The sequence below is a fragment of the Propithecus coquereli genome, unplaced genomic scaffold, assembly GCF_000956105.1.
Source record: "Propithecus coquereli isolate 6110/MARCELLA unplaced genomic scaffold, Pcoq_1.0 Scaffold85, whole genome shotgun sequence".
In the NCBI taxonomy this organism is placed as follows: Eukaryota; Metazoa; Chordata; class Mammalia; order Primates; family Indriidae; genus Propithecus; species Propithecus coquereli.
Genome location: NW_012154729.1, coordinates 4,341,398 through 4,363,466, shown reverse-complemented (window position 1 = coordinate 4,363,466; position 22,069 = coordinate 4,341,398). Strand labels below are relative to the sequence as shown.

General features: G+C 42.9%; 1 protein-coding gene across 1 annotated transcript in view; it reads left to right on the top strand.

Moving 5' to 3' along the window:
* Positions 1–4,006: 4,006 nt before the first annotated feature.
* ELK3 (ELK3, ETS-domain protein (SRF accessory protein 2)) overlaps positions 4,007–22,069 on the top strand; it is a 67,983-nt gene continuing 49,920 nt past the window's right edge. The window contains exon 1 of the mRNA XM_012664052.1: positions 4,007–4,342. The gene's annotated coding sequence lies outside the window, so the exon portion shown is untranslated. The remainder of the gene's footprint in view (positions 4,343–22,069) is intronic.

Here is a 22,069-nt window from a genome sequence, read left to right as displayed (position 1 = left end):
AAAATTCTTTTGAAATACTCCTTGCAATGAAAATCACGGATATCTTAAAATCCTAGTCCGTAATACATGTTAATGTAAAATGGACATTCACTGTAAAAATATGTAAAAAGCGATGCTCGTTCAGGCTCAGAAAGGGTGAGTGACTTAGTCAAGGTCCCAAAGCTAGGACAAGTTAGGTATGGGGCTCGATCCATAAATTCCTGGTCCCAAATGGTCTTGCCAGCAGGCCTTGGCTGTCTATTCCCAATCCCTACCCCTACCCCCCAAGATTGAAGCAGTCTTCAATGTAGTGATGGCAAACCACTTTTGAGTTTCTATGAAAAAAATCATCCATTCATAAGTTTCAAATATTATTCATTCTGTTCTGTTCTAGGATATTTGGTTTATTCTAAAACTCATTTTCTTCTCCTGCTTTATCTAACTATGCTTTCTCATCCATCTGTAATTTCTTTTTCTTTTCATACTAGCATCCCATTCTGTTATACATTATGGGATGTTGAATTATGAGGGACCTGAAAGATCTGTTGTTTTTGTACACCCACCATCATTTTTTTCTTGTGGTAGACCGTAATATTTGTTCAGAATTCTCCCTTCCTTCCCTGCTCTTCTCTCCATCCTGTTGACTTTAGACTTTGCCATAGGATTTGTGTTCTTCAGTGGAATGTGAGCAGAAGTGAGAATGTGCTAGTCTTAAGCAGAGGTTTTAAGAGGCATCAGGTGTTTCCACTCCTCTGGAGCTCCAACTCTCCTTGAGAACCATATATCCTGAGTCATGTCTTTTCAGCCTGGGTCCCAGAATGAGAAGACATGAGAACCTACCACATGCTCAGCCTGCAGGCTGGAGCCAAGCCCAGCCAATCCAGACTCATTTGTTGCTGGAAGCTACTAAGTTTTAGAGTTGTTTGTTACACAGTATTATCCCAGGACAAGCTGACTAGTACACCTTTTTTTTTAGAACCGGGGCTTTTGATGTTTTTTGTTTTTGGAGCTCCAGCCCTCTTCTACTCTCTATCCATAGGGTCTAGTTGAGCTGACTGTCCCTCACCCTGCACCCACCACATTACACTAACTAGTTCTCATTCCTCAAACATTCAGAGTTTGTGTATCATCTCTGGTGAGATCTCAGCTGTTTTTATCAAAGCTGAGAGAGTCTCATACTCTCTCTCGGCCAGCAGAAATGCCTGACCCTAGGCTTTGTCATCCGCTATAAAAAGCCTCTGAAAAAATATTACTACCTTAAGGTAGTAAGATAAGATAAGGTATAAGATAAGAAATCTTACTTAACTCCTGACTGTCTGTTTTATAACAAAAGCATAGAAAGAGGAGTGTGGATCATGAAGTACTAGATACCACATCTCTTGGGTGCTTTTTGATAGTGGGAAGGAAAGCATGGAAAACAAATAGCACTTTTCTCTTAGAATGCAAAGAACAGAAGCTGCAGACGCCTGAAAATAAAACTATTCCTTGTGCTTTGTGAAAGAGCCAAGTTAGCTCTGAACTACTCATTCATACGAAGAGCTAGAGTAGTGGTACGGACAATCCAAAACACCAGTGAAACTTAAGAGGCCTTCATATGAGCTGGGAAACCCTAGAGCTGCCCCAAAGTGTTTCAGAAGTGCTTTAGACAAAGTATTTCTTTAAAACAAACTGCTTGATGAAAACATGCTCCCTTACACCTTAGGATTCTATGAAGATGTGCTGTGAAAAAAATAAAAAGCGTAAAGGCTACCGATTTAAAATATACTTATGTTTGGCTTTGTTACATACTTTCTTTAAAAATAGGGTATTTTTTAAAAGCAGTTTTAGGTTCACAGCAAAATTGAGTGGAAGGGACAGAGATTTCCCATATACCTCCTGCCCCTACACACCCATTGCACAGCCTCTTCCGTGATTGACAGCCCCCATCAGAGTGGTACAATTGTTACAATTGATGAACCTGCATTAATACATCATTATCACCCAAAGTTCATATTTACCTTAGGGTCATTCTTGGTGTTGTACATTCTGGGGTTTTTAACTAACGTCTAATGACATGCATAGTATCATAGAGAGCAGTTTCACTGCCCTAAAAATCCTCCATGCTCCGCCTCTTCATCCCTCTCTCCCCGCTAAACCCTGGCAACCGCAGATCTTTTTTACTGTCTTCATGGTTTTGCCTTTTCCAGAATGCCGTATATTTGAAATTATACAGTATGTATCCTTTTAAGACTGGTTTCTTTCAAGCATATACTTTCTAAAATAAAGCAACATGGGTTCTTAACTGTGTGTGTGAGGTTTTCTTTTTTTTCCTGAGGATAATAAAATAAGTTTACATTCTCTCAGTCCAGACAGCTGGACCATATAGGGACACAGTATGAGTTCTGCCGAGTGACAGGAGAAGCCGACTGGGGATTAAAAGGATAATCCCCAAAGTGGAAAATTAGCTGTGGAAAATCAGGGGTTGACAAACAGCCCCCTCTCCCATACCTTCTCCTCCTGCTCCACTCTCCTACCCTACCCCCTCCCTACACATCCACGGTTTCCCATGGTTTCCCCTGCCTTCTCAGACGTCTGGGTGGCCTCGTCCCACCCCTCAAGTGGACTATCCACTTGAGCCACGATGCAAATGCCCGAACTGGAAAGTCCTACCCGTTGAGTGCTCTCATAGGCACTGGGGTGCGCAGCGGGGTGGTGCTAACTTCAGTAAAATACAATCCCTGCCCTTTACACGCTCGCATTTAATAGTGTGAGAGACTTGTAAGCAAATAATCTCTCAGGAGAGACTGCAAAAATAGAAACAAAGTGGAGGAACTCTTAACGTGTGGTCCTTTGGAAAGGACTCCCGCCCTGCCCCCAGAGAATCTGACTTAATTGGTCTGGGTTGAGTGTATTGTTGGGCAGTGTCAAAACACTCCCTAGGTGACTTTAACGTTAGCCAGGGCTGAGAACCACCACCCTAGACCTACTGGATTAGGGACCCGGGTTAAGGCCCAGCAACCAGGGTTTTAACAAGCCCCTTGGGTCAAGTTTGAAAACCACTGCTCTGTGCTAAGAAGTGGCAGCATGGGAATGGAAGGTTCCGGAAAGTGAGCAGTCGAGGCTGGGGCACTGGCCTGGGGGTGAGGGTCTCTTCAACTGGTATCCTTCCTCCTCTTCTCAGCCTGGGGCAGTGGGCAAACTCGCCAGTCAGAGGCTGGCCTGAGCCCTTGGGGTGGGACCTCCCCAGGGATGTGGCCTGTGGAGTCCAGTCCTGAGACCACAGAGCCTTACTCCACGCCTCGGTCTCTCGACGCCGCGGCCACGGCTCATTTCCGACAGAGCTCCTTAGTGGGCAGGCAAGGTTGGACCCGGGGAAGGCCGTAGTGAATGGCCGGAAAGGTATCTGACTGGAGAATCCTAACTTCGTTTTTATAGCTCCTTATCCTTTCCCCTAAACTGGGGCCCCACCGAGGGCTGGCTTTTTATAAAATTTAAAACCCAGACAGGAACTGTTCCATCCCCATCCCCACACAGAAACTACGCCTCCTTTTTTGCACATCCAACATCTCATCCCAAACGACCATGCCCGCGCCCACAATAAAAGCAGCGCTTTGCCCAGAGCAACCAAACCCTGAACCCCGATCGCCCCCGGCCCCCCAACTCTTCCGTCCCAGCTGATAGAAAACAGCGAGTCCAGCGGCCTTCCCACCTCGCGCCCCCCCTTCCCAGGCCAACTGGGCAGGGCACGACCCCCGCCCCGTGGTGGCCAGCGCGCCCCCCAGCGCCGGGACCCCGCGGGCGCAGGAGGGATCCTCGCCCCCGCCCCACCCGGAGTCGGCGCCCCGCGCGTCGCGGAAGGCTTCTGGCGGTCGCGGGCCGAGGCCCCCTTCCCCGTGGGGAGGGGCTGCGGCCGCGCGGAGTCGCGACGGGGCGGGAGGCTCCTCCCCTGGGGCGGCGGAGCAGGAAGCCGGGCGGGGGCGCGGGCGCGGGGGCGCGCGGTGCGGGGCGAGCGCGCGGGGCCCGGGGCGGCGGAGTATGCGCGGGCCTCGGCGGCCAGCCCCGGCGCACAGCCGCGGCCGGGGCGCGCGGCGCGGGGCGGAAAAGCCTGTTTACACAGACTGCACACCGCCTGGGGAATAATGCAGTAAAGGAAGTGAGCCGGCTCGGCCTGACTGCTCCAACTTCCTGCTCTCACACACACCAGAGGGGAAAAAAAAAAAAGAGGAGCGAGAGAAAGAAAAAAAAAGGGGGAAAAATCAGGATCTCATTACAAGAGCAACAGACCGTCTGCAGACGCCTGTCAGCATGGAAAGTCGGGGGCTTTTGCCCGGGTCCTCCTAGAAATTCCCCCGAAGAAGGCTCTCGAAAGCTCCCCCACGTCTGGGTAGGTAACAGGGCTTCTGCCTGTTGCTCGGACACTTGCAAAGTTTCGTTTGGGGTGTTTTTGTTTTTGTTTTTTTCTCTTTTCTTGGGCTTGGTGGGGGTGGGGCGGGGGGCGCCGCGGGGTGGGCTCCGGGCCGGGGTGGGGGTGGGGGTGCGTCCGCGAGGGACGACCGGCCCGGGGAAGGGGCGCCGCCGGGGATGCTCTGCCGCGGCCACCGCCGCCGCTGCAGCTCGCGCGCTGGGCCAGGGCTGGGGGACCCTGCGCCGGCAGTTCCCCGCCCTGGGGCTGCGAGCCCAGAGGATGGGGCGCCGGGCGTGCAGCCCCGGGGGCTGGCCCAGGGCATCGCTGCAGGCAGTGGCGGCAGCAGGGGACAGCAAGACGTGGGGTCCCGGGGAAAAACGGTGACTGGTGTCTGGAGCAGGCGGTGTGCCCGGGGGCTGGACCACCGCCGGCCTTCCAGCTGGGAGTGCGGTCGGGCTCTTCTCGGGGTGGGCAGAGGGCACCGGTGCTCGGACCCACCGCTCGGATCCAAATGGAGAGGGGAGGTGGAGGGCACAGGGCTGGGGTCTGCGTCCATTCGCACCCGGCAGGTGACCCCCGCCCAGGTCACCGCCCCTAGCGCACTCCTAGTCGGACATTTAAAAGCCGGTGGAGTCTTTTCTGGATACGGTTTTGGAGAAGGACCCGGCAAGAGACGATCGTGGCGATCCCCGCTCCTTAGCTTCGAACTGAATGTTGGCCTGTAACGCTACTGTAACTTTTGCGGGGGGAGATAAAAATTTTGGGGTGTGGTTAAAAAAGAAAAATAAAAGATCTCGGTTTTGTTATGTTTTCTGAACCGAATCATCCTGGGGACAAGCTGCTGTTAGGTGGCGGGTGGAGGTGGGAGCAAGAAATGTTATTTTAGAAACTGCAAAAGGGGCTTTTTAGAAAAAAAAAAAAACGAGTGTCGGGAGAGTTTCTGGCTTGTCTGGAAACGGCAAGACTAATTGCCATGCGCTTCCGCTTTGAAACTGGCAGCAGACAGCATCTTGAAAATGACTCACTAGAGGAGCTCACAAAGAAACTGTGGTTTGCTCCTTCTCAGGTTTATGTATTTGTGCCTTTTACAGTTTCCTTTGTAGTGTTCGAGGGGTACCCCGCCCCTTCCCCGCCAGCCCCCGCCGTCCCTCCCTTGAAAGCCCCTGGACGGTCTTTAACTCTCCCCCGTCCCCCAGCCCGGGGTAGGGGGGTGCAGGGGAGGCCGAGTTGTTTTTGGAGTTGGCTGGGGAGAGGGTTAAAGGGATTCTGCTGCTACAGGGGGAAAAAGTTCCCTGAATTTTCCACTGGCTGCTGCAGGAAGAGAGAGCCCCTTTAGTCATTGCTAAGTAATGTCTGCACACACACCAACTAATCTCATTAGGAGTTTCCGCTGCTCGGCACAGGAGGGGTTTTGTGCAGCCACTGTCAGCCGGAGGAGCCCAGTGCCGGGGAGGGAGACAAGTTACGGCTTTATTTACTTAGAGGTGCAGCCGCCCGACGAGCCTTTTCAGGGCAGCATCTTGAAAACTTTGAAGTCACTCTGGCCATTTTGGATTTGACTTATAGGTTTTCTTCCCCTTGCGTGTGCGGGTGGGGGGCGGGTAGGGGGGCGTTAAGCGGCTCAAACGCACCCGTCTTCTCCTATCGGTGCTTCAAGTCTTTGTGGGGAAGGAGAGAAACCAAACATGCTCTGGGCATCTGTTAATGAGTTGAAATCGATCTGTGAGCCTTAGTGCCAAACAAAATGCCCTCAGATCTTTCTCTTTTTCTTTCTTTCTCTGTGGTACACATTTATCTGAAAAAGGTCAGTTATGAGTTCCAATTTATGAGGACTATAAAATTACAAATTGTGTTAGGAGGGCACATGGGTCAGACAGTTAAGGAGACTGTCCTTAGTGTTCTTAGAGTTTCCAGTAATGATCCTGCCTGCAAAACCCCCTGAGTATGAAGAGTGATGGCCTTTCTATGCCAAATATAGCAAAGGCCTTCTGCCCCTTTTTTTAAAAAAAACAAAAACAAAAACAAAAGCAAAAAACCTTTAAATGTTGCCTAGAAATGTGTGGAGTTACTAAAAAGGGTAAAGAATTTTAAGGAATCTGATTAGACCGATGGGGCCCCTTTATTAACAAAGATATATTGCCTCTCTCTTGAGGATTTTTAAGGTGTTGGCATTTCTTTTACAGTGGCGAAGTGTGTCCTAAAAACAACCCAACCAGCCCTACCAGGGCGTGAGTCAGTGGACATGAGTACAAGTCCCTAGTGCCGTGCCTTGTATAGAGTTGGTACTCAATAAATTGTTGCATTTAATTTGCATTGAAAGCTGTGAGTAGGATAACAAAACATAATAGATAAGAAAAGCTTTCAAGATCTAACATCATTTTGCATGGTAGCTCCTTAAGAATGGACATTGTACATATTTTCTCTCAAGAGTGCATTTCCTTCAGATAAAAAGGAAGTATTTAGAATTCCTCATTCCAACAAGTAATTATTTGAGATGCATGAAGTTCATTTAAATCAGTGGTTCTCAACCAGGAGTAATGTGCCTCCCAGGAGACATTTGGCAATGTCTGGACACATTTTTGGTGGTCATAACTAGAGGGGGTGCTACTGGCATCTAGCGAGTAGAGGCTGGAGATGCTGCTAAACATTCAACAATGCACAGGAAAGACCCCCACAAAGAATATTCTAGCTCAGAATGTCAATAGTGCCCAGATTAAGAAACTCTTATTTACCTTGATAATGATGGTGAAGATGATGAAAACTCTTTCACATGCATTCATTGAACAAATAGGGCATTGAAAAGTTGTCAGTTGTAGTTTTTGCCACATGTATAATATAATATTTGTGAATTTTTCTCTTTTTGGTCAGTAACATGCAATAGAATGACATGCAAATGATGATGTTGTAGTGGCGTACCCTTTGTGAGCTGAATTAAACCATCCCCGAATCTCCACGGGAGTAGCATCTTCATGCACTTGGTACCAATGCTTTTCAGACCAGAATGGCAGTAGCCCAGAAGGGGAAGAGCAGCAATTTTTCAGTTCCATTTCAGTTCTGAAGTTACCTAAACATTTATTGAAGACCTCCTCTATTTCTTATATAAAAAATTAATTAATTCAAGACTGCTAATATACAGTAAATGTAACTCTGAGATCATATATTAAAATTTGTATTTTTAATAACCTTTTGGAACTTGAATCTTTTCCTGAAATTAGTTTTAAAGGACTTACAGGCAGTGTATATAAATTCAAATATTCCCTTCTTAGCTGTCAGATACTGGATTTTATGTGTTCTGTGCTACTCAATTATATTTATACATCTGTCTGATTCAGAAGACCAATGTAGTGCTGTGAAATGTTGTAAAATGACAACCCAAAACACTCCATAAAAAATTATCCAAGGATGTGATTTCCTGCAGCAGAGTCTTTTATCACTGAGGGTGAGTTACTGCTTACTAATTGGTAGTTTTGTTCCCTTTCAGTTCCAGAGAATGACTCAATCATCTCCGTGTTTCCCAGACCTGGGGTTCCTCATTAAACTTTATTTTTATTTTTCTACTTTAGAGTAGAGATGAGGGTAGAGGATGTCTCGTTGTGTTGCTCAGGCTGGCTTTGAACTTGTAGGTTCAAGCAATCCTCCTGCCTCAGCCTCTGGAGTGGTTGGGATTATATAGACACATGCTTCCTCATTAAACCTTAAAAGGAATGGACTCTCTGTCCATTCTGGTTTTGCCCTGGCTGTAGAGCCCAGGCAATTGGCTTCCAACACGTTCCCAAGGACCTGCACCTAAACATACACATGAGAGAGGCATGGATGATTTGCATGAAGGACTCTATTCTTAACAGATTTTTGTGTATGTTTCATGCAAAAGTTTTTTATGTCCTGGTTATCCATAATTCCTCTTTGCCTGTGTAGATTGATTTATAACATACTTGACACCATGCTAGCATAAAAGTATTTTCTATAGGTTAGTTGTTTTTTCTGTTATAAAAAATATTAGCATGAATTACCTTAGGGAGATAGAGAAAACCACAATGAAAAAAAATAGACATCTCCCATAATTCCACTATTTACATTTTGATTTATATTTTTCTGATCTTTTAAAATGGGTATGTGTATATATGTATAAACACGTACACACATGCACATAAAATTTTTAATTAGAATCATAGTACTTAACTGCTTTGTAACTTATTTTTACTTAACACATCATGTAACACACCTTAATAACTAGTACTAAGACTGAAGTTATCACGTAGAGCTTGTATATTGATCTAACAAATGTGTTGACTCAACAATGGATCGACATTGTTCTACATGAACTTGTTCAATGTTTTTGTCCTCTGTGGTTCAAGTAATGTTCTAAGAATGCTTGCCCTCTTGAAAGACTGAGTTTCTGTGCGCTGTGAAATTTGGGATTTTGAGGAGTTTCTCTATGATTTAAGAATGAGTCATGATTTGCAGTAGAGTATCAAGATGTAGTAACAGGAAGTAGAGGGCACTACACATCAAAATAGAATGTGAAATGATGAAAGAAGAAAAACTAGGTTAAACTGAAAATACACCTTGGAATTATCCCACTATGAAGGGGGAGGAAGGTGCATTTTATACATTTTGACAACTCTTATTTATTACTGTTTCATTTTATGTCAGTAGAGTTTCCAAACTTTGAAATTGGTGTTATAAATTGATTTTTAGCTCAAGATTACTATTGCCATGGCCACTTTGAATTGAGGTCTTTCAGCTTTTTGATTGAAACCATGACAATGAGACCATGAAAACTCTGTTTTTGCCACTTATAGTGCAGCCCTGGTAAATTGAATTATCAGCATGTGTGTGTGTCCTGTTAGATCCTAAGGGCTTTCAAAAATGATGGATCATTTGGCCTTGTAGATAACTATTCTATGCATAAATTTGATTCTTTGTGATTTCTACCTGAAACCAAAATAAAAATGGCCTTTTACCTATTACTGAAAACTTACATATATGTCACCAGTTTTAAAATAAACTTTGAACTGGTCATTTCAATAAATTTTGATTTGGTTTGAATTGCCACTAGGAATGAACTCACTGACTATTGATATGCATAAATTTACATTTCCTGGAAAGTAATTACTAAATTATTCTAAGAATTAAATAGGATTATTTTATAACATGGCTGAGAGATTTACTTGTATATTTTTACAGAAATTAAGATGATGGTTATATTAATGTATTCTAACTTGAATTGGACTAAAATGAATTTACACACTTTAAAAAGAGGATCTAAAGCACATAGTATCATAGTGTTCTTAAAGCCACTATATCTGAGAACAATTCCCAATTATCCATGTATAATATGGAGTGATGGGATGGGTATAAAACACACTTATCTGGATAACTTCTGTCTTTTTTTGTTTGTGTTTTTAATTGACATAATAATTGTACATATTTAAGGAGTACATAGTGATGTTTCCCTAGTGATTAGATCAGGGTAATTAGCATATCCATCATCTCAAACATTTATCATTTCTTTGTGTTGGGAACATTCAACATCCTCCTTCTAGCTGTTTGAAACTATATAATGTATAATTGTTAACTGTAGACATCCTGCAGTGCTATAGAACCCTAGAATTTTTTCCTTTTATTGATACCTTCTCTTAAGATTGACGAGGTTTGGGCTCCTTTAAACAATAGAATAAGAAATATGAGACTTTTTGTGTACCTCCCTCTTTTTAAAAAAATCGAGATATGATTTACATCATTAAAATGAACAGATCTTTAGTGTTATCATATACATCTGTGTCAGCCACCCAAAAGAAAATATTTCCTTCATCCCAAAACATTCCCTATTTGTTTATTCTCTTATGGCAATTTCATGATTCTACCATGGAGATTCTTAAACCCCAGAACACCTTGATAAAATACTGCAATATTTTTTATTCAATCTGCTTGGTTAAAAATAAATCAATAGGAGTGTGGTGGCTCATGTCTTTAATCCCTGCACTTTGGGAGGCTGAGGCAAGAGGATGGCTTGAGGTCTGGTGTTTGAGACCAGCCTGGGCAACATGGCGAGACCTTGTCTCTACAAAAAAAAAAAAAATTAAAAAAAAATTATTTTAGATCATTAAAATATATAGACTTTCTCATCATACAATAAGAGGGAAAAATCCCTTCTACATTACTTAATATCCAAAAAATATTTAAACTAGCCAAAAGTAATGCGTCTTGTGGGAAAAAATGTATTCTCTTTTGGGTTGAACTAATTGGGTTGAGAGGACATTAATCTCCCTGGGCCTCAGTTTCTTTGGCCTGATGGTGAAGTGATTGAAGTGGGTAAGCTGGGATAATCCCTTTCAACTCAGAAGTCCTATTTGTGTACTAGTTTTTTAGAGTAAAGAACCTGAATCCTTCTAAGAATTGTGAAAGTGTGTTGTGAATTTTTGCTGTCATCCTCAAACAACTGACTTATAGACATACACAGCAATTTAAACAAAATGCTGTCTTATGGAGGGAAAAGGGGTTCCGTTCCCCAGAAGGTTCCCCTTCAGTTCCATTTTGGCCCCTTATTAAATGAGGGACACCCAATGGAAGATCAGTGTTAGCTGTTGTGCTTCATTTTTCTTCCTGGTCTTTTGAAGTTTGTGATAGGCAGCACTCATTTCTAATAACCCAGAGCCTCCTCATTCTTGGGGACGCCAGTGACTGTCTCTTGGTTGGCTGCTAAGTAGGCCCAGATAGGATTTCGATCTCCTGGTTAAATCCCTGCTCCTTCCTTCTGATAGTCTTTGAAAGTGCTCTCCGTCCCCCACTGCTGTATTTGGAGAGCTCCCACATTCCCTCTCGCCCCTTCCCATCCCTTCTCCATCCAGGAACTAGAGCAATCCTTTCAAAACACAGTTCTGACCATGTCACTCCTCTCCTGAAAATCTTCCAGGTCTTCAGTTTAAGACAAAGAACAAAATCTTTAACTTAAGCTACAAGATGTGATTCGGGCTAGCCACGCTGGCCTTTCCTCAATTCCTCAAATGCTTAAGGTGTCGTCTGTCCACTGGGCCTTTGTAAATGCTGTTTTCTTTCTTGGGAATCCTCCCCACCCCCTGCCCCGGTTCCCCACTCCCATCAATTTTTCAAACTCCACTCTGCAATTTGTAGTCACCCCTCAGTTCACTCTCAGCTCAGCTGCTCAGCCATCACTTCCCTGGGGAAACCTATGCTACCCCGCCACACTAGATGTCCCTCGGTCATCTCTTCCTGGCTCTTGGAGCCTTTGCCATAGACTTTATTTACAGGTTTTCTCATTACTTGAATTCTCCTTCTCTAAATTCTTGCTATCCAAACACAGGAACTGGACAGTTGTAGATACACATTTCTGGATATAGGGCTGGAGTCCCTCATTATTCATTAATACCCTTTCTGCAAAACTCAGGAACCAAGTAGATGTGATAGTACAGTATCCCTCATTATCTGAAGTCACTGTCCATACCTTTGAACCCGTTATATTTGGCTAGTGAGGGGTACCTGTGCATGTATGTGTCATGATGAGTTCCACACCTGTGGTGCCCATCAGTCTGGAAGCTCCCTTTGGGCCCACCTGTGTTTTTCTCATCCTTGTATTTATCCCAGCACTTTGTACAATACCTAGCACTCAGTGAGTTAAAAACCATCTGAAAAGGAAAAAGCTTGTCAATAGAGTCCCCCCTGTCTTGCCATTGGACTTGCTAAAGCACCTCGTTGCTATGCATATATCCAGCTTTTTCTTAGACAGTAAATCAGGCAGATGACTTAGTTAAACTATAAAGATAGCCAAAAAGGACCTCTACACCTGTGGTCCCCACTTCCTGGGGCCTGTTAGGGACCAGGCTGCAGAGCTCTGGGCTGCAGAGCTCTGGGCTGCAGAGCTCTGCCACCCAATTTGGTTCCTGGTGCCAAAAAGGTTGGGGACAGCTGCTCTATACCATTTCCCATACTTTTTGTTCAGACTTTCAAGAAAAGCAGATGTACAGAAATCAGGTTAGTTTGGCAGCTGTCCCAACTAACTAACCTAACGGGGGTGGGGGTGGAGGGGAGGCGGTGCTCAGGGGGTGATGTGAGGGAGGACAAGAGTGGCTGTAAATACAGATGAAGCTTAGCTGGCTGGCCACTACGACACTCACCTCCTGCAGCCCAGGGGTTGGGGACCACACTCACCTCCTGAAGCCCAGGGGTTGGGGACCACAGTCCTAGAGGACAAGCTTTAGCCCTGTTGTTGATATCAGTGTTATCCTGAGAATGGTTGGTTAACAGTTAAATTATTCATAGGAAAGTGCAGCTTGAAAGAATCTCAATGTAAAGCTCTTTATGTATTAGAATTAATCATTGTAGAGCAACCACTGTTAGTTGGTAATTAAAGACTTCAATTGACCAAGTTTTCGTAGTTCCCTTGGGTAACCACTTCTCAGTTCCATAATATTCACAGTTAAATGTCCTTCACTTATATTAATACTAAAACCTGTGTATTTAGCTTTTGTCCATAACTTTTTGAAATTAATGATGTTTCTTATTGAGTTTTAAAATAATAAAAGAACCCCCCACCCCCTCCCCCCAGAAAAAACAATAATAAAAGACACTGCCTGTGTGATGATGAAAAGATGAGTGACTACATACCCAAATTATTTTTGGTGAAGGAGGACTAGGTTTCCTAATTAATTTCAGCTGAGTTTTGCCAAGGAGTCATTTTGTTGATAGTCAAACCTTGATTAACCAGAATGTTTGATTAAGCAGATTTTTCTCCCTGCACTTAATTGTCAGAAAAGAGAGATAAAAACAACCACCACCACCAAATAAGCCCTGGGATTTATTCTAGGGTAACTGCAGGAATTCTCTGTGGGAATTAACTGTAGGAATTCTACACTGTCTGTACCTGTAGGTTGTCATCAACCTCAGAATGAGGGTACTGAGGCCCAGGATGATCATAATATTCTATTAAGCAGAGCCCTAAGTAAGAAAAAGGGTAGATGTTAGAATGATTTCCTAACTCTAAAAGTAGAGAAGAACACTTCTCTGGTCAATACTCATTGAACTGGAATGGGAACTCTCCCCTAGTTTATCTCCTTATTGGAGTTTGGAAGGTTTGCCTTTAGAGGCTAAAATACAAGTGTGTTGTTAGAGTTTATTGCAAAAGGAAAGAGATAAGCATTGAAGATGATGCGTGTGCACGCAAGCGCACACACACGCATGCTCGTGTAGAGATGTAGGCTGTAAGAGGGATGTATGAGTCTCAGAGAATAGGACAGTATGTGACCTCAGTTTTTGCTGCTCTCTATACAGGGTCACTCTGCCCATGTAGGATGCAAACCCTGGTTCTGTAAAGAGGGTTCTGCATAAGGGGGTGTTTATACTAAACTTCTCCACCCCGAAGAATTGTTGTTTCACTGTGAGAAGTCAGGAGAGAACCTGGATTTGTGATATACTTTTCAGGAAAGAAGAATGCTTAGATTCCTGATAATTTCAGCAAGTCCCGTTACAAAGAAAGCAAGCCATTTGGTGTTGTTTGGAAGACTGTATGTGAGGTGCAGTTCATCGATTTTCACGTGTGATCTTGAAATCCTCTGGAATCTAGAGTTCATGAGCATTGGTAGAGAGGTTATTTCTGCTGAAGTTCCTGCCTGTTTTTACCAAGCCCCAGATACTGATCATTTAGATCAGAGGTTGGATGGATGGTTTCATCCAACCATCCAACCATCCAACCATCCAACCATCCAACCATCCAACCATCCATGAAACCAATTGGATGGATGGTTTCAACCAATGGATGCTTGCATTGGATGGTTTCTTTTCTTTCTTTCTTTCTTTCTTTTTTTTTTTTTTTAAAAAAGCATTTTAGAGCAAATGTCTCCAGATGCCCCAAATGGTATTCGAGTGAGGGTTAGAAATGATTGTCACATCTGTGCTGCATATCTAGCCAGTGCAAAAATGCCTATTGATGGACCTACTTCATCTTTGATAGTTGAGGCAAAGCCAGAAGAATCAGTCAGGATTCCTGTTCTTGCTTAATTCACTTCTTTAGTTGCTGTATCATTTTTCTTTTCTTTTTTTTTTTTTTAAGACAGTGTCTTGCTATGTTGCCGAGGCTGGAGTAAAGTGGTTTGATCATAGCTCACTGCAGCCTCAAACTTCTGGTCTCGAACGATACTCCCTCCTTAGCCTCCCGAGAAGCTAGGACTACAGACAACTAATTTTTAATTTTTTCATTTTTTCGTAGAGACGGGGGTCTCACTGTGTTGCTCAGGCTGGTCTTAAACTCCTGGCCATAGCAATCCCCCTGCCTCAGCCTCCGAAAATGCTGTGATTATAGGCATGAGTTACCACACCCAGTCTGTTGTGCCATTAATTCTCAATTCTGTGTTGATGATAAATGGAATCATTTGAAGAGTGTTAAAAGTTTATTTTTTAAAAAAATATTTTGTTTAAAAATTTTTTAATTTTAAATTTTATAAAAGTATTTTTGCTTTTTTCCCCTCTTGTTAGCTCTCAGCAATTTGATCTTATAGGAAAAATTTGTTTAAAAGTGTATTACTTTAATTACGAAATTATATGCTGTTCAAAGATGTCTTGAATCAAACAAAATCACCCAAGTATATGTACTGTGGGTTTTCAAAAGCTTGGGGGGGGTCACTGCTCTCAAATAAGATTGTTGTCCTGCTTTGATTTAAATCAGAGCTGAACCACAAGAACAACATCCTTCTTCACTCTTTGCCACTTCCTTTGTGTGTGTTTTTAACCTAAATATTAAGACCTAGTAATTTGTCCTCAAGAAAGTAGAAACTTTAAGACCTTGATGAAGAAGATCGTACATGTACTAGATGATTAAAATATTTTACCTAATAAAAAGAGTGATTTTCTTTAGCAAGGGAGAAAAAGATCACTAAAGCAAGATATGGCTGTTACTTTATGCAGTTAATGTGTTCACGCTGAACACTTATCGGAAGAGTAGGTGGAGTGATAAGTCGTATGCAACGTTTCAAAAATGGACCAGTCAAGTTAGTGGATGGCAGATGCCTGCATGGGAATTAAGCGCAGTGAGGGTGCTTTGGGGTACAGATCCGATGTTTGACGCTAATGCCACCAACAGCCAATCTCTTCTAGCAGATGCTTTTGGTGGCCTTTGTGCAACAACATTCCTTGGACATGAATGAACCATTCGTCTGCCTCTTGATGACAGTTTTAATGTTATTTTTTTCATTTATTCAGTGCATCTTGGCAGCTAATAAAAAAATCAGTTTTAAGTATGAGGCGTTGGGTGAAGAGTATTTAGTTTTGAAATCACTCATTCTCTATTTTTGCAAGGTTTAGAAATCACAGTACCCACCAGGAACACCGAGATATTTTAAATGTGTTCTGCACTTACTGTTGTTCATCTACAAGTCAGGCTTGGTTTTAAACAGGTATTCAGTGAAAAGTGAGAGGGCTTTGGTTCGTTCTTTTATCTTAATGCCATTATATTTTCATTTCATGTTAAAAAGAACTTTATTAGAAGTTATTTACATTTAGAAGAAGCCCTCTGCATTTGGCACCATAAGCATCATATGTAACTAGACTTGACATCCATGTACGAAAACGTGACGGAAATATATGCATACAGGGCGAATAAAGCTACAAAAAAAAAAAAAAGGGCCAGTTACTACCTTCATGACTTGAGATGCTGCTCAAATCCCCCACAGATGTCCACCACATGAGCAGGTGATGATATTTTGAAGACTGCAGATTCACTGTTTTTTATAGATCTCTTCCAAAGTGAATATATTATCACACCAGATTTACGTATTAAAGTTTATGCCTGGAATTTGCATTTCCTAAACCGTGAAAGAGTTTTGCTGAGACGGTCCCGAAGAAAAACAGTGAAACTAACCAGTTCCTCACTTGGGGGAACCACTTCTGTTAGGTAGCTCTAAAGAAGATGTTGCTGGTGATCTTTCAGTTACAAATACCCTTAACTCATAACCATTTTTGCAAGAATACTATATATAGTAGGACCCAAAGACTAGGTAGTATCAACATTATCCAGCTAAATCTTTTTTTTTTAGTTTTTTAAAAATTTTTTCTTCTCATTAAACTCAATTACCATGCTTTGAAATCCAGCTAAATCTTGACAATGCCAGGAACCATCGCATTTTGGCAAATGTGACATTTCAGAAAAGGAAAAAAAAAGATTTATATTACTATCAGCCTGTTGTAAATTATCAGCAGTTCACATATGCTGTGCTATAAAGTTTTAGCATGGATCATATGCTTCTAAACAATGTCAAGATCAGCCAGCGAATATCATTTATTTAAAAAGAAATTTAAAATGGTTTCCGTGGATTTACTCCAGGAAGAGGGAAAGGTAACTTTTCCAGGAGGGCTGATGTTGGGGACTTTTTTTTTCTTTTAGCGACTTAACTGCCCAGCAATGACGGAAAAGAAATGATGCTTTATTGTTTTAAGCTGTGTAGAGAAGACAACAAAGTTCCCTGGTTTCCCTGGGAAGAGGACACAGGGCTTCTCTCCTCCAGGGTTTTCTGTGGAGGAAAGCTAGAAGGGGGAGGAGGCTCCATCCAGTTCCCAAGAAAATTCTAGCTGGATGTGTCATGCATGCGTGAGAAGCAGGCACTGGCGAGGAGAGACGTGTCTTGGTGGAGATAGCAGATGAAGCGGAGCCAAACTGCAGTGATCCTTGGGGAGCCTGTGGGTCCCACAGTGGCCTGGGTGGCACCGTGTGTGGGGGGCAGAAGCAATGCTCACTCTGGAGGGAGTTGTGGGGGGACAGGAAATATGAGCCATGAGGGGAGGAAAAGGCTCTGTAACTCTCCCCCGGGGCAGAACTAGGAGGTAGAATTGCTGTGGAGATGTCAAAGGTGGCCCAGACCAGGTGCAGCTGGGCCAGGGGAAGGGGAAGACACACAGCTGTTTGGGTACCTCTCTGCCAGGAAATGCTCCTTGTTGCTGCGTCAGGACTGGGGTGCCCAGCACAGCTGTGCAGACTTCCCGGTCCCCAGGGTCCCCTGGGGGTCCTTCTCAGAGGAAGGGATGGTGTTGCAGTCCGCACCTGACCCCACCTGGGACGCCTTCCTCCCCAGGGGTGCCCCGTCCTTCCTGATCCTGGTGTAGCCTGGTGTGCATGCACTTGTGCAAGAGACAGGGCAGATGTGATGTTAAAGGTCGCTTGTAAGCTGAACATATTGCAGGTTGCCATGGATGGAAAAAGAATAGGTTCCAGATTTTTAATTAGAAGAGCTAAAACATGAATTTTCTTTTAAAAATATTTTATCTTGCTTTTTTTTTTTTTCTCTAATGTTTCCACTGGGTGGTGCTGCAGGAATTCCTACCTTTTGCCTTGGATCTACCCTTCCCAGAAAGACGCCTCTAAAACATAATAGGAGGAAGTCCTGATTTAGAAAGATTTTACAGTTTCAACACAATAGAAGAGTTTGGAGGATGCTCTGGCAGGAAATGTTTCAGTTTCTGGATGTGGAAAAACCACCATCATTTTGTATCACACAAAAGTGTTCTCATTGCACTGGGTATATACTTTTGACTTTCATCACTTCTTATTTAGCACAAAAAAGCTTTCACGTTTATCTGAAAGATTATGGTTTCAATTCTAGTGGGAGTGGTCTATAAGATTTCCTTTATTATGATTTTTGTAAAACCATATTAAAGTATCTAAGTAAATAAACATTTTCTAATGTCGACAACCACAGATTTAAGAAAATGCCTCTGTTAAGGCTTTATTTGAAGCTGAAGACATTATTTCATCCTTAAAGATCATTTATGCAATTGATGTATCGATCAAAAGGATTACACATTTTTACTTTCAAAATACTTTTAATCTTATAAAGTCTCTTTAGTTGGTAACACTCATGTATGGAGAGGACTAGGACTGGCCTCACCTCTTCTACAAATGAGGAGGTTGAAAACAGAGAAGTTAAGATCCCTGCCACAGATCACACAACTCTTTAAGGCCTTGTCTGCTATAAGAATTTGTATATCCTGACTCCCAACTTTTCCCCTTATACACAGGATTGAGTTTTATTAATATTAATAGTACAAAAATTTGGGTAAAAGATTTCCCATTCAAGCAAAGGCCTCTACAATGTAAGACTCAAGAATAGTACAGGGGAAATGCCCACTGCACATGAGGGAGCTTATTAATTTGAAGCTAAAATTTAAGAATAGTTAGCAAGATTTAAGAACAGTTAGCAAGATGTTACTGCAAAACAGCATGTTTTTTTTTCAGGGTATGTTGTGGTCCTCCATGAAATCCCAAACACTGCTTTCTTAGAACCTGAAACAGGGCTTCCCTAGAGGTGTTTCTTTTTGATTTGATTTTATTTTTTTAGAGACGGGGCCTCACTCTCTTGCCAAGGCTGGAGTGCAGTGGCACGATCATAGCTCACTGCAGCCTCCAAATCCTGGGCTTGAGCGATCCTCCTGTGGAGGTATTCCTTTGAAAGGAAAGATTTTGAGGCGCTGCTGGGTGCTAGGTACCTTGCCAGGTACTGGTATGTAGAGTTTCAATGGGGTTCCGTGTCCCTGTTCACACTTGACGTGTTCCTCATGATTCATTTCATAGTGACGTGAAACGCACGCATGTTTTGGACCAGGGGGAACTAAATTACAAAACACATAGCTTCTCACGTCTCGTTCGCATCATGCCAGCTTTGCTTGTTAGTGTTGGGGGAACCTGGAGCCTATCTAAACCAATGTACAGATCTTTTAAAAGAGGAAATTGGTTAAAAAAATGGTGGGAGGATGGTTCAAAGATTTTTTTTTTTTTTTGAAACAGAACCCAACTAGAACAACTGGGGACACTGATGAGACAAAACCAGAAATGAACAAGGAAATTTCCTGATCTGATTCCTAATGGGAATGTTGGATTGCCCTAGGAATTAAAATGAGACTTTTCTCTTAGCCAGCAGTGAGGTGTGCATGTAAGAAAGGAAGCCTCTATTAGGAAGCATATGCGTGGTGATTAAGAACCTGGACTTTGGAGCCAGATGGCCCCTGGATATGAGTCTCTGTTGGCCCATATTACTCCTGTGGCCATGAGCGTCTCAATTCACCTTTTAACGTCATAGCTTCCTCATGGGCATAGCGAACTGAGAATATTAAATTTAGACAGCACACATAAAGCACTCAGCACAATGTCTGGTACATAGTAAGTGGTCATCAAATGTTAGCATTAAAAAAGAAATGCTCCTCTTTAATGACATAATGGACCCTGTATGAGCCCTGTTGTTGAGAATCCTATGGAATCTCAGTGTCACTGGTGGTAGAGGATATAGCTAACATTTTCTTAGAACAAGGTCTTAATTTGGAATTTATCAATAGCTTTAGAATTATCTTTAGAGTTTTACAAATCCTGCTGAAATTACGTGTATTTTATATAAGTTCGTCTTTGTTTTTCCCCTAGAGAATTTTAGATTCTCAAAAGGGTTCATGGACCAGTACACGAAGGAGATACTGTCCTGGGGATGTGATTGTGTGTATGTATCTATTCTAAGAGTGAATATATATTTTAGGTTGAGTATATGAGATTGCTGGTATTTTACTGTTTCTGACCCATAAAAACAATTTCATATAGTTCAACTTAATAGTTGTGATATGGTTAGGAAACATAATTTGAAATATATCATAATATGAGACAGATTATAATGAGGTATGAGTATAGCTTATTTTTGTGTACTATTTATCAAAGCCGAGCAAGTTAAAATGCATCAGGTAGCCTTGGACCACTAGTAATCATATTTATCTAAAATAACTTTTACCGCGTCCAGGATTACAAAATAGTCTTTAATTTTCACTGGGGACTTACTGGTAGCTTCATCACATTGAGTGAGTCATTTTTCCAATTCCACACTCTTCTGATCCAAATGGCTACTGGTAGGAGAATCTGCTCAGTCTTTTTCCCCTGTTGAATTCATAGGGTTCCTTACTTTGGGAAGGAAAAACAATTCTCACTGAGTTTTCTCGGGCGATAAGAACGTCGGTGTTCTTTCAGGAAGCAGAGTTTGGCTGCCTTGTCGAGGGTTAAAACAGAGCTGACACACAAGACAAAATGAAACCAGAGCTGCATTTACAAAGTGGGACAGATGTAGGAGGCCAGGTTTCCTGTGGCCCATTTTCCAGTTTCCTGCCTGCAACCTGCAGGAGGAGAGGAAGCCCAGCATTACCAAGTATGAGAACTGAAGCGGGACGTGCTTCAAGCCGGAAGTAAGATACATGCAAACAACACGGACAACAAAAACAATCGCTAAGAAAGTGAATGTTTGGGTTTTAGTCCAAAAAGTGTCTGGGAAGGAACAACCCATCTGTTGAAAGAAAAAGCATTGTCAGCAGAGCCTGTACTTCGACGTGAGACTTTATAAGGGGACCTGGGGACGGTCCCAGGTTGTAGGAACCTCTGGTTTTTATAGCCCTACTCATCTTTCAAGACATGGTCTGTTGTTTTAGTACACTTGGTTACCTGGAAAGCTTTTCCCTGCAGTGCCCAGGAATTCTAAATCTGTTTCCTGGGCATGTTGATATACGAGGGAGGGGGATGTGGTTAACCAAGTGGCTATAATGAACTACAGCCTCAATTTGGGAAGGCTGGGTGACCAGGTGGCTGCTTTGATCTAGGAGGCTTATATTCCTTTAACCACCCAATAACATTTTTGTCTGACGTTTTCAAAGAAGAGATTAAATGGAGATGTGTATGTTGACGATTACACATCACACACTCTGTTTGTGTGGCTACCTGGCGAGCCGTGGGCAAGATGCAGGGCTTGGGCAATGAAGACGACACTGGAGAAATGCATCTTTCTCCTGGGAGGAAAAGAAAAGCAAAGTAAAATTATTCTGTGTCTAGGCTTTCTAGCTCATTTTGGAAAAGTCTGTGAAGTCAGATATTACAGTCCTTATCTTAAAGAAATTGAGATCCAAAGAAACTGTGATTCATTGCACACTTCTTTATTGAGTACCCGTTGTTGGGCAGGTGCTGTGTTGGAATTGCTGGGTGATGCTAGTGAAATAATGGTTGAAAATAAATAGCTCTATTTGGGGAGGCCTTGTTGAAGGCTGCATATAAGGCCTAAATGAAGGGAACACGTAAGTCTTGTTGAAGGCTTATAATGCACGAGGAACCGTGCTGAGTTTTTTCTATACACCATCTCATCTAAGTGGACTTGCTGCTTTGAGGGGCAGAGACATAGGTGTGTGCTTCTGGGACAGCCAGTTATTTATTTACGCTGCACTCGTCTTCTCCAAACCCAGAAAGAACAAACTCTGCACCAGGCATCTTAAGAAGTTTTGGGAGGCCTCCAAATTGGGGATCAAAGAGGCACCCACATGAGGCAGCCTAGGATGGAAATAGGCCCTTTCCCGTCTTGATGTGGGCATACTCTAAAAATGTGAGGTGAGATAGGGCTGGGTTCTGCAGTGGTGGGGTGGGGTGGGAAACGGCATGAATTTACGGGTGTGGGAGGAAGTAGAATGGCTCAAAGACGCTTTCCCAGGGAAGTTAGTATCATCATCCATTTACTTTTCCAGTGAAAACTCACCCATATAAAAATCACCTATGAACCAATTGACTGACTTCTAATTTACCCAGAGACAGCACAGAGTTTCAGAAGGAAAGAGGGATAGTTCAGACCCACAGTATTAATAAATTGTGTATGTTATTACAGTGGTTGTCAGTGATTTCCTCCAAAAAATCTTTCTTTTTAC